Source organism: Dasypus novemcinctus, chromosome 5 (genome assembly GCF_030445035.2).
Source record: "Dasypus novemcinctus isolate mDasNov1 chromosome 5, mDasNov1.1.hap2, whole genome shotgun sequence".
Classification (NCBI taxonomy): Eukaryota; Metazoa; Chordata; class Mammalia; order Cingulata; family Dasypodidae; genus Dasypus; species Dasypus novemcinctus.
The window spans coordinates 131,968,817-131,979,745 of record NC_080677.1 but is presented as its reverse complement, the minus strand read 5'-3'; the positions used below and the strand labels follow the sequence as shown (position 1 = coordinate 131,979,745).

Sequence of the window (10,929 nt, the reverse complement as noted above, 5' to 3'; positions counted from 1 at the left end):
CTGGTGGCAGGTCAGTGACACAGGAAGGAGTGATTTTTGTTGCTGCTTGTAAAGCCTGGAACTGTAAAATGAACGTTTTTGTAAACTGGCTCTTGGCTTCCCTGCTGCCTGTGGTTAAGTCCCTCTTTGGAATCCAGTGATTTAAAACAATCCTGAAAAGCCCAGCTGAATCTTTTCCTTGGCATCTGTCCTGTGTCGAGGGGAGGGGGTGCTTACAGGGGTGCGTCCTTGGAGCCAGCCTGCTGATTTGGAGGAGGCCCAGGCTGGAAGCTGAAACCAGATCCTTGCTCAAGGTGTGTGGAGGTCAGGTGGGGACAGCCTGTGGGGTCCGCAATGCTAGCCCTGGTCTTGGTCCCGGGAACCCCCCAGGGCAGCTGACCAGGCTGGGGGCGGGGGAGAGAGGCTGAGGGCAAAGGCTGAGAGTGGGGTGAGCCATTTAACCCCCTGTGAGGGTGCATTTTCAACCAGAAGAAGCTTCACCAATTGTGAAGGGCTGCTCAGGTTGGGAAGGCAGAGGGAGTCAAAGCAGGCTGAGGAAAGTGAGCAGGAAGACAGAAGCTAAACCCTCCCTCCACTCATCCTGCGTATCCCCCAAGGCCGAGGGCCCAGACGCCCCCGTGGATTGTCTGCTTAGAGGCTGGAGATGGGTGGCTCTGGGATCCCTTTGCCATAGAGTGGTAGGTTGGTCCCTGACTGGGAAGGCAGCCCCTGGGTGCCAGAAACGGGCAGCAGGACGGTGGGCCCACATCACAGCCGAGCCCAGGGTGTGCACTGCCCATCAGATCGGGCTGCTGGGTCCAAATTCCTTAGTGAGGTTGGCCTCTTCCCCAGGCAACAGAGAGGAGCCTTCCAAAGCCATGTAAGCCTCTTGACATGGCAGCAGATTGAGACAGAGAGGGAGGCTCCACTGCCGCTTTACAGTCATGGTATATTGGGATGGGGTGGGTCGGATTCCAAGACCAGGGAAGGTGCCCATCTTACTCTAAAATTAAGATAGAAAATGTATGTGAGGAAATCTTTTGGGGAGAGATTTTTTTAAAAGGTAGTGGTTAGCATCCATAATGTCATGATACAGAGCACAAACCCTTTCCTCTTTGCTAGAGATGGGCTACTAATTGAGCCAAAGCAAGCAGGGAAACAGGATCAGTTCCATAATCCACAGAGTCCAAAAGATAAAAAGAAACTAGTTTCCCAAGAGAAGCACAGCAATTCCTGGGACTTAAGCCAAAGGGAAATTTCTTCCATGGGTCCTCAGGAGGAAGATGTTGATGATTCATGAAGCTGCATCCTCAACAAGGTTCCTAGGATTCTTGTTAATAACATCCCATAGGGCAGGCCCATGACATTGTGCCAGAGTAAACAAACAAACAAACAAAAGGAATGTTTTATTTATTTATTTATTTTAATTAATTTTTTTATTGATTTTGTAAAAATATTACATTAAAAAAATATAAGAGGTCCCGTTCAACCCCACCACCCCCACCCCACCACTCCCCCGCCAGCAACACTCATTCCCATCATCATGACACATCCATTGCATTTGGTAAGTACATCTCTGGGCACCTCTGCACCTCATGGTCAATGGTCCACATCATGGCCCATACTCTCCCCCATTCCATCTAGTGGGCCCTGTGAGGATTTACAATGTCCGGTGATTGCCCCTGAAGCACCATCCAGGGCAGCTCCAAGTCCCAAAGACACCTCCACATCTCGTCTCTTCCTGCCATTCCCCATACCCATCAGCCACCATGTCCACCTTTCCCACTCCAATGCCACCTTTTCTCTGTGGACATTGGATTGGTTGTGTCCGTTGCACCTCTATGTCAAGAGGAGGCTCAGATTCCACATGGATACTGGATGCAATCCTCCCACTTTCAGTTGTAGGCACTCTAGGCTCCATGGTGTGGTGGTTGTTCTTCTTCAACTCCATCTTAGCTGAGTGAGGTGAGTCCAATAAATCGGATTGTAGGTGCTGGAGTCTGTTGAGGCTCAGGGCCTGGCTATCACATTGTCAGTCCAGAGATTCAAAGGGGAATGTTTTATTGTCTTCACTTTTTCCTAGTGCTCACTAGGTACCTTATAAGATGGCATACTCCACAAATTATTATATGCAGAGAGCAATCCTTTTCTAATCTTTTATGTCCATATAGTCTCATGGATGTTAACATTTTGGCCTTGAGCTCATTCAAGATATGGCACAATCAGAATGGGACCCCTTTATTGTCCTGTAAGGTCATGGCATAACTAATTCTATGTAGGACAGGTGGTTCTCATTTTTTTAATTAGTTGCTCTCCACTTTCTCTTCCACACCGAGTACAGTATCCAGTTATTCCTATGTGCTCCAATGACCAAGCTCCCTCCACCTCCAGAGGCCCCCTGGGAAAGAAAGTGGAAAGGCTACATAGGGATGTATCACCAATTTTTCTCATCCACTCAGATAAGACCTGTGAGCTTCAAGACTTAACCTTCTCATGACACTCCAACTTTCATACTGGAGAGCCACAATAACTACTTCTTCAGTCGTTTTAGGAGGTTCTTCAGGTAAGTCAATAGCCTTTTTTGTGTGGGCTGTTCAGGAGGTAGGGAAACTTTGGTTACAGATTTAGGCAAGTTCTGTCTTTTTTCTGCTTCTGTAATGTTTCAGAAGATACCTGGCATTTTCAAGGACCAAATCCTTATCGCACCAAATTTGTGACTTGTGATTAACTTTCATGTGACATGTGATAAAGAACATTTCCAGGTTTTTCCATTTAATTTCCTGGTGAGGTTTTAAGACATTCTTTATGTATCTGCTAGCTGTTTCTCTCTGTGCATTTTTCTTTCTTCTCTTCTTCTTTTAGATATACTTGGGAAGATTTAAATGAGTTACCCCATGAAGTAGTTTCAGAAATGATTAAAGTAAGAAGAGCAAGCAGTAAGAAAGTCAGCAAAATGAGATTTTTAATTCCTAGATCCACAAGAGGAAGGGAGAGGAGGAAAATGCCATTGACCTCACAGGAAGCCATGGTAGCAGAAGTCCTGCATTAGGGCAGAAAGTACACCCAAAGTAAACTTTTTGCTGGGAAAAAGATTTGAACATCACTCATTTACATACAAACATTTAGCTAATTTTAAGCAAATCAAATCCGGTTATTAAAGCAAGACCTAACAATTCTTAGTTATCAGTAAATAATAACACAGCTAACATTTTTTGGTTTTTTTTTTTTAAGATTTAAAAAAATTTTTTCTCCACCCTCCATTCCCCCTTGTTGTCTGCTCTCTGTGTCCATTCATGGTGTGTCTTCTGTGTGCTTGTATTCTCATTAGGTGGCTCTGGGAACCATTACTGGGACCCTCCGGAGTGGGAGAGAGGCGATTACTCTCGTGTGCCACCTCAGCTCCCCTGTTCTGCTATATCTTATTTTCTCCCCTCTGTGTTTCTTGTTGTTTCATCTTGTTGTGCCAGCTCTCCGCATCAGCTGGCCCTCCTGTGTGGGGCGGCTTTCCCTGCACAGGACGGCATTCCCACGCAGGGTGACTCTCCTGCGCAGGCCACATTCCCTCATGGGCCAGCACTCGATGTGGGATGGCTTGCTCAGCTTGCCCTCACCAGGAGGCCCTGAGCTTCGAACCTTGGACCTCCTGTATGGTAGACAGGAGCCCAATTGGTTGAGCCACATCCTTTTCCCCACTGCTAGGGCTTATTGAGCGATTTTACCATGCCCCAAACACTGTGCTTCACCATTTTCATGTATAAGATCATTCGATTCTCATAATAAAGTTATTAGGTGGGTATATGGTTTTCTCCCTTTTATGGTAGAAATAGGCTTAAAGATTGTTGTGATTTGCCCAAAATCACACCATGAGTGGCCAACATGGTGGAGTGCCCCAGCCAGTCTGACTCCAAAGCCTGCACCTAACCCTACACCAGTGGCTTTCAACTATAAATACAACTGAAACAAGGGAGTAGATGTAGCTCAGTGGTTGAGTGTCTTCTTCCTATGTAAGAGGTCCCGGGTTCAATTCCCTGTACCTCCTGGAAAAAAAAAAAAAAAAACTGGAACAGCTGAGTCACAAACCAATCTGTACCCTTATTATTGAGATGAAAATTGATCTTTTAATTTTATTTCCTTTTAAAACAATGTTGGTCAGAGACCACCTGACTTGACTTCATTGCCCCAGTGGGTCACAATTATTCAGTTTGAGAACTATCCCATGCCTCATAGGGTAAACAAACAAGCAAACAAGTAATAAAATGTGGTAGACATTGTGGATTAGATAATTCGATCCCAGTTTTCTCCCCTTGCCTGCCTCCAGGATACAGGCTGGAAATACCAACTACACTTTTTCTCAGCCTCCTTTGCAGTTGGGTCATGTGGCCGAGCTCTGGCCAATGAGGTGTAAGCTGAAAACTGTTAGGTCTCATGAAAAAGTTTTTGCTTTTTTGATAAAAAGCCCCTTTTCCCTGGCTGCCTGCCTTGAATGAAGATATAATGCCAGGAGCTTGGCTGGCTTTCTTGCAATACTGACAGAAAAGCGAAGAGAATCAGAGAACTGCTGGCTCCAACCTTATTGAACTGCTAAACCAGTATCAGCAACCATCTACTCCAGACTTCTTGTGACCTTAGAGAAATAATCCCCTATTTGTTTTGCCACACTTAGAGTTAGGTTTTCTCTTTTTGAAATGGGAAGCATTCCTAACTGATAGTAAACAGATATTTCCTACTATGTACCTTGCCATGTGCTTCATAATCTGGTAAACGATTAGGATCTTGCACTTGGAAGTACTAAAACGGATTTTTAAAAAAACAATCTATTGTTCAACAATTCACTTTTTAAACTAGGTATCCTCTTGCCAGCTTGTCCAAATTAGCGACATATTGGGGTAGATGGGCATTACAGAGTTCTATAACTCTTCAGGGGCATCTTTTCTCCCCTGTGGAAAGTGGGCCAATAGTATATTATCTGTACACAAAGAAGAGAAAAGTCTTTGAACATTTATCCATCATCTCGTCACCCTGTCTGGTGTACTCCAATGTCCTGAGCAGTGGTGTTTGGGACACTGACATAGTTTAGGAGGAAGGCTCAAATTTCAAGTCCACCAACATGGATGAAGTACTTATCCTACCTGCCCTGATTATTCAACTGTGACCTTTTGGCATTGCAAATAGTAGTCTTGGGCACGTAATGCTTCTTTAATCCTCCATTTCCCAACCTTTCCTTTGCGAAAGTACTACATCAACATAATTTTTTCCTATAAAACTACTGCAGTTTTTTATTGACTCCTTAAAACTTACTGTCAAGGGTAAATATTACTATAGGATACCTGAACACATATACATGTCCTCAGGGAAATAATTTTTGTTTGTCTGATTCTATCAGCACAAACTCAAATTCTTTGGAAGAGAATTTTGTGGGATGTTGTGGGCTGAAAAGTATTGTACTAGAATACTGCATTCGGTATGGGTCTTTTAGAAAGAAAAATTTGAAAGGTTTCCAGAAGGGAAGGCAAAATGATTCAAGTTGGAAAATAAAGAGCTGTAATCATTTAGATTAAAGAGGAAAAGTGGGCAAGATGCCTGGCAGCTATAATAATTTGTCTTAATTTCCAAATGCATCCATGTCGTTAGTCACGCTTGTTGCTTACCTGTCAGGTGGGTAGGACATGTATTATTGTTTGTATTTGACAAATAAAGAAATTGAGGACCCACAAGATTAAAAAATGTGTTTGTAGTTGCACTGCTAGCAGAGACAAACTGGAGCCAAAAATCAGGTCTCAGTTGTGCAACATAGCCCTCCTTCAAGAACCAGTGTTGCCTTTTTTACCCAGAATCCCTTCCTTTGGGGAACTGCCCTTCCCCCTCCATGTGGTTCAGGTATGCCCCACCCTTATCTACCTGCCACAAGCTAGGCCAATCAGATATTCTCCCGGGAATTTGAATCTTGAGAGGAGATACAAAGGGACCAAAGATGGATGGAGGCAGGAGGCAAGTTCTCAGAGGTAACTTAGTGAGAGAGTCCAAAGTTCCTGAGCTGAGATGCTCAGAGTTGTTTTGAATTCTGCTCTTTCTAGGTCTGGGTATTGAGAAATTCCTTTGATATTATAACCTCCTCATCATCATCCCAACAAATTTCCCTTTACAACTTAAAGTCCATTCCTGTGCCCCATATACCCAAAATCCTAACTAACACAGAAATTTGTACTAGGCAGAAGATTGAAGGGTACAGAATGTCAGATATATTGTAGGTTATTTAGAATTGGTTATCAGGATCTAGATGGGCAAAAAGTAATTCAACTCCTATGTATTTGGGTTCTCCAGAGAAACAGAAACAACATGAGATTTGTTTTATAAGGAATTGGTTCATGTGACCATGGGGGCTGGCAAGTCTGTTCTCCTAGGGCAGGCTACAAGCTGGAAACACCAATGTAAGTATGTTGAAGCCCTTAGTCTGAATTCCCCAGGGGAAGCTGACTGGATGGGAACTCTGCCAAAAACCAATTCTTCTGACCTCTGAAATCCTTGGCTATTGCTTTTAACATCTCCAACTGATTGGATGAGGATATACCCCATATTGCTGATGGCAATATCCTTTATTAATTACAGATGCAACCAACTGATTGTAGATAAAATCCAGCTACATAATGGCCTTACAATTAAGAAGCAGGTCAGTGCTTGACCAAACAACTGGACACCATACCCTAGCCAAGCTGACACCTGAAATTAATCATCCCAACCTCTTTTCTCCCCTTCCCCCTCCCTGCTGTTTTTGTTGCTCCATTTGCTGTGTGATCTTCTGTATCTATTTCTCTTTTTTGTCTTCTCTTCTTGTTTTTTCTCTTCTAGGATTCATCAGGATTTGATCCTGGCACCTCTGATGTGGAGCAAATTTCCCTGTCACTTGTGCCACCTCAGTTCCTGGTTTTTGTTGAGCCTCACCTTGACTCTCCCCTTCATCTCTTGTTTATTGCATCATCATCTTGCCATGTGAATCACTTGTGTGGGCACTGGCTCACCACATGGGCACTCGGCTTGCTGCATGGGCACTTGGCTTGCCATGCATGGGCACCGGCTTGCCACTCGGGCACTCGCACGGCAACTTGTCTCGCCATACAGGCACTGGCTCGCCATGTGGGCACGCTTTTTTTTTTTTACCAGGAGTACCCAGGGATTGAACCTGGGTCTTCCCACATAGCAGTCAGACCCAATCACTTGAGCCACCTCTGCTTCCCATGTCATCCTCTTTATATTCTGGGAGGGAATAGATGCTGCTGGTAGACAGTGGCAAACAACAAAGTTATCATCAGTGGAAAACAGGAACCAGTTATCAACTGAAGCTAAGTTTTGAAAAACTGTGCAGTTGCTGTTACAGAACTATTTTTAAAGAATGCAGAATGCAGATTATCATGGTGATTGGTTACTTATGACTGGATACTTGGATACATATCAGGCTTAAATCATAGGCTTCTGGTCAACCAAGATGGTGGTTTAAGATGCTCCAGGGTGTCATTCTCCCACAGAATCTTTGAACAACTAACAACAACTGGCAGAGCCACATTTCTAAAAATTCCAGAAAAGAGTGAAAGGGTTGAAGTAACTGGATGAGTGTTGAATCAAGAAAACACAGCTTTTTAAAACACAGGTTTACAATGATAGGAGAAACTTGTGGCCCCTTGCTGGCCCCTCCCTAAAGCAATTCCCAGAGCAGTGTGGAGTCAGTCTGTGCTCCCATTGTGGCTTCCTTGCCCTGTTCCTAAGAGAGCAGAGGAGCCCCCAGGAGCATACTGGGTGACTGTATATTGGTGGCAAACTATCCAGTGGCATCCTTAAAGACTGAAGCAGGAAATGAGACCCTGGCTTGTCCTCCCAGAACTTGCCCTGCAGATAAAAACAGCTTTTGAACAGTTAAGGATTACCTGCTTTAAGGATTACCTGTGTAAGAACCAGTTAAGGATTACCTGCTTTAAGCCATACAATAGAGCACCCAGGGTAGGGAGAATGACCATTTCATAGAGATTAGAGGGGACATTTGAATTCCTATAAAGGGGTGAATTCCTAAGGCCAGGAGTGAATACAAGCCCAGGACAAGATGTAAGGTACAGGCTCAGAAAAGATGGAGAGGACCCTGCACGTCAAATTTGCCTTGGGCTGTTATTCTTGATAGGAGGCTGAACTCTGAAGGGGAGTACCAGCCAATGCAGAGCCAGTTTGCAAAGATTGTGAAAGGTGTATTTTGCATTGCTTTATTTGAGTTCGTTAGCTCGTGGCACTCAAGGATATATCTATCCTATCACCAGCTAAATATAAACCTAAGGAACAGACTGAACACCTCAAGGACTAAATCCCAGAGTTAGCACTTTAGAATATTAAAAAGTAAAATGTGCAGCAAGAGATTAAAAGACAAAAAAAAAAAAAAAAAAAAAAAAAGCAGGAATTGATGGCCCATCCAAAGGAACAAGGGAAAATCCAGAAACCATCAACAGAGAAGACCAGTCTTTGGACATACCTGACAAAGATCTTTACAAAATTATTCTCAGTATGCTCAAGGATATAAAGAAAAACACAAAAATTAACTAAAGGATATTAGAAAAACAATGAATTAACAATATGAAACTCTAAATAAAGAGGTAGAAAAGGATACTTACCGGGGCAAGGCTTATCCATTGCATTCTAGATATGCTGACCCTTGTGATTTCCCCAGATTCAGGAAACTCGACTGCATAATTTGTGGTAGTGGAGGACTATGTTCACACTCTCCCTTGTGGGAAAAAAAAAAAAAAAAAAGAGGTAGAGAAGGAACCAAACAGAAACACTGGAGTTGAAGACCACTATAACTGAAATAAAAATTCCCTCACAAATTGGAGCTGACAGAAGAAAGAATTAGTGAGCTAGAAAACAAAACAATTTAAATGATTTGGGATGAGAAGCAGAAAGAAAAGGGATTTTTTTTTTTTTTGAAGTGAACAGAGTCTAAGAGACTTATGGGACACAATCAAGCATAACAAAATGTATTATGGGAGTCTGAGAAGGAGAGGAAAGACAGAGATGGGCAGAAGGAATATTCCGAGATATAGCAGAAAACTTACCAAATTTAACCAAAAACATGAATAAGCACATTCAAGTCCAGTGAATCCCAAAAAGGAAAAACTCAAAGACAGCCATGCCCAGACACATAATAATAAAAACGTCAAATGCCAAGGACAAGGAGAAAGCTGCAAGAGAAAAGTAACATGTCAGGTGCAGGGGAGCCTCAGTAAGATTAAGTGCTGATTTCTCATTAGAAACCAAGAGACAAGAAGGCAGTGAGATGAAATATTTAAAATGCTAAAAGAAAACAATTGCCAACCAAGATTTTATATCTGGTAAGACTATTTGTTAAAAATGAGGGAGAGATTAAGACATTCCCAGATAAACAAAAGCAGAGGGAGTTCATAACTACTAGACCTGACCTACAAGCAACCCTAAAGGGAGTTTTCTGACTGAAAGTAAAGGTCACTAGACAGTGGATTTTTGTGGCATAAGGAAATAAAGGCCACCAGAAAAGGTAACCATATGGGTAATATTAAATGCCAGTCCTGTTTTAATTCTTTTGGTATGAAACATAACTTTTTACCTCTTATAGATTCTAAAATATAAATGCACAAAAAGTAACAATAAATCTATTGTGTGGACATAAAATCTGTCAGGATATAATTGTAGCAAGTACAACAAAAAGCTGGGGTAATGGAAGAATATAGGAACAATGTGTGTGTATGCTATTTAAGTAAACTTGGAATCAAATCAAATGTGATTGTTATAGATTTAGAACACCAAACACAAAGAAAATATATGCAGAAAGAAATTAGAAGGGACTCAAACTGGTACAATGCAAAAAATCAAATGAATCTGAAAGCAGACATTGACAGAAAAATTGAGGAAGAAATAAGACTTATAAAAACCAAATAGCAAAATGGCAGAACGAAGTCCTGCTTTGCCAGTAGTTACTGTAAATGTAACTCTCTGGATTAAACTCTCTGGATTTCACTGGATTAAACTCTCCAGTGAAAAGCGGAGATTGGCAGGGTGGATTAAGAAAAAGCTTTACCTAACTGTTTACAAGAGACTCACCTTAAATTCAAAGACAGAAGTAGGTTGAAAGTGAAAGGATGGAAAAGCATACCACGGAAATAGTAACCACAAGAGAGCTTGGGTAGCTATAAATATCAGGTAAAATAGACTTCAAGGAAAAAAGTGCTATGAGGGACAAAGAAGGTCACTATATACTGATAAAGGGGTAAATTCAACAAGAAAACATAAATAGACTTGCACCTAACAGCAAAACCCCAAATATATGAAGCAATATTTTTTAGTAAGTGCCAGGGATTGAACCGAGGACCTCATACATGGGAAGCAGGTGAACTACATCTGCTCCCCAATGGGAGCTGGTTTTTTGTTTGTTTTGTTTTGTTTTTAGGAGGTACCAGAAATCAAACCGGGCACCTTGTACATGGGAAGCAGGTGCTCAACCACTTGAGTTACATCTGCTCCCATGAAGCAAATATTGACAGATTTGAAGGGAAAAATATATGGTTCTACATTCGTAGTAGAAGACTTCAATAAACCACTTTCAATAATGGATAGAAGATCAATGATGAAATAGAGGACTTGAATTATATTATAAACCATCTAGTTCTAACAGACATATAGATCACTTCACCCACAGCAGCAGAATACACATTCTTCTCTTGTGCACATTGATCATTCTCCAGAATAGACTATTTATTAGGCCACAAAACAAGTCTCAATAAATATGAAAATATTAAAATCTTACAATATATCTTCTCTGTGACCATAATGGAATGAAGTTAGAGATCAATAACAGAAAGAGAAATAGGAAACTCACAAATATCTGGAAATTAAACAACACACTCAAACAACTATTGGGTCAAAGAAGAAACCACAAAGGAAATT

The 10,929-nt window shown here is 42.0% G+C and overlaps 1 pseudogene; it reads right to left on the bottom strand.

Annotated features, from left to right (window-relative positions):
* Positions 1-2,282: 2,282 nt before the first annotated feature.
* On the bottom strand, positions 2,283-3,006 carry LOC111759938 (UBX domain-containing protein 8 pseudogene; annotated as a pseudogene).
* Between the last annotated feature and the right edge of the window lie 7,923 nt (positions 3,007-10,929).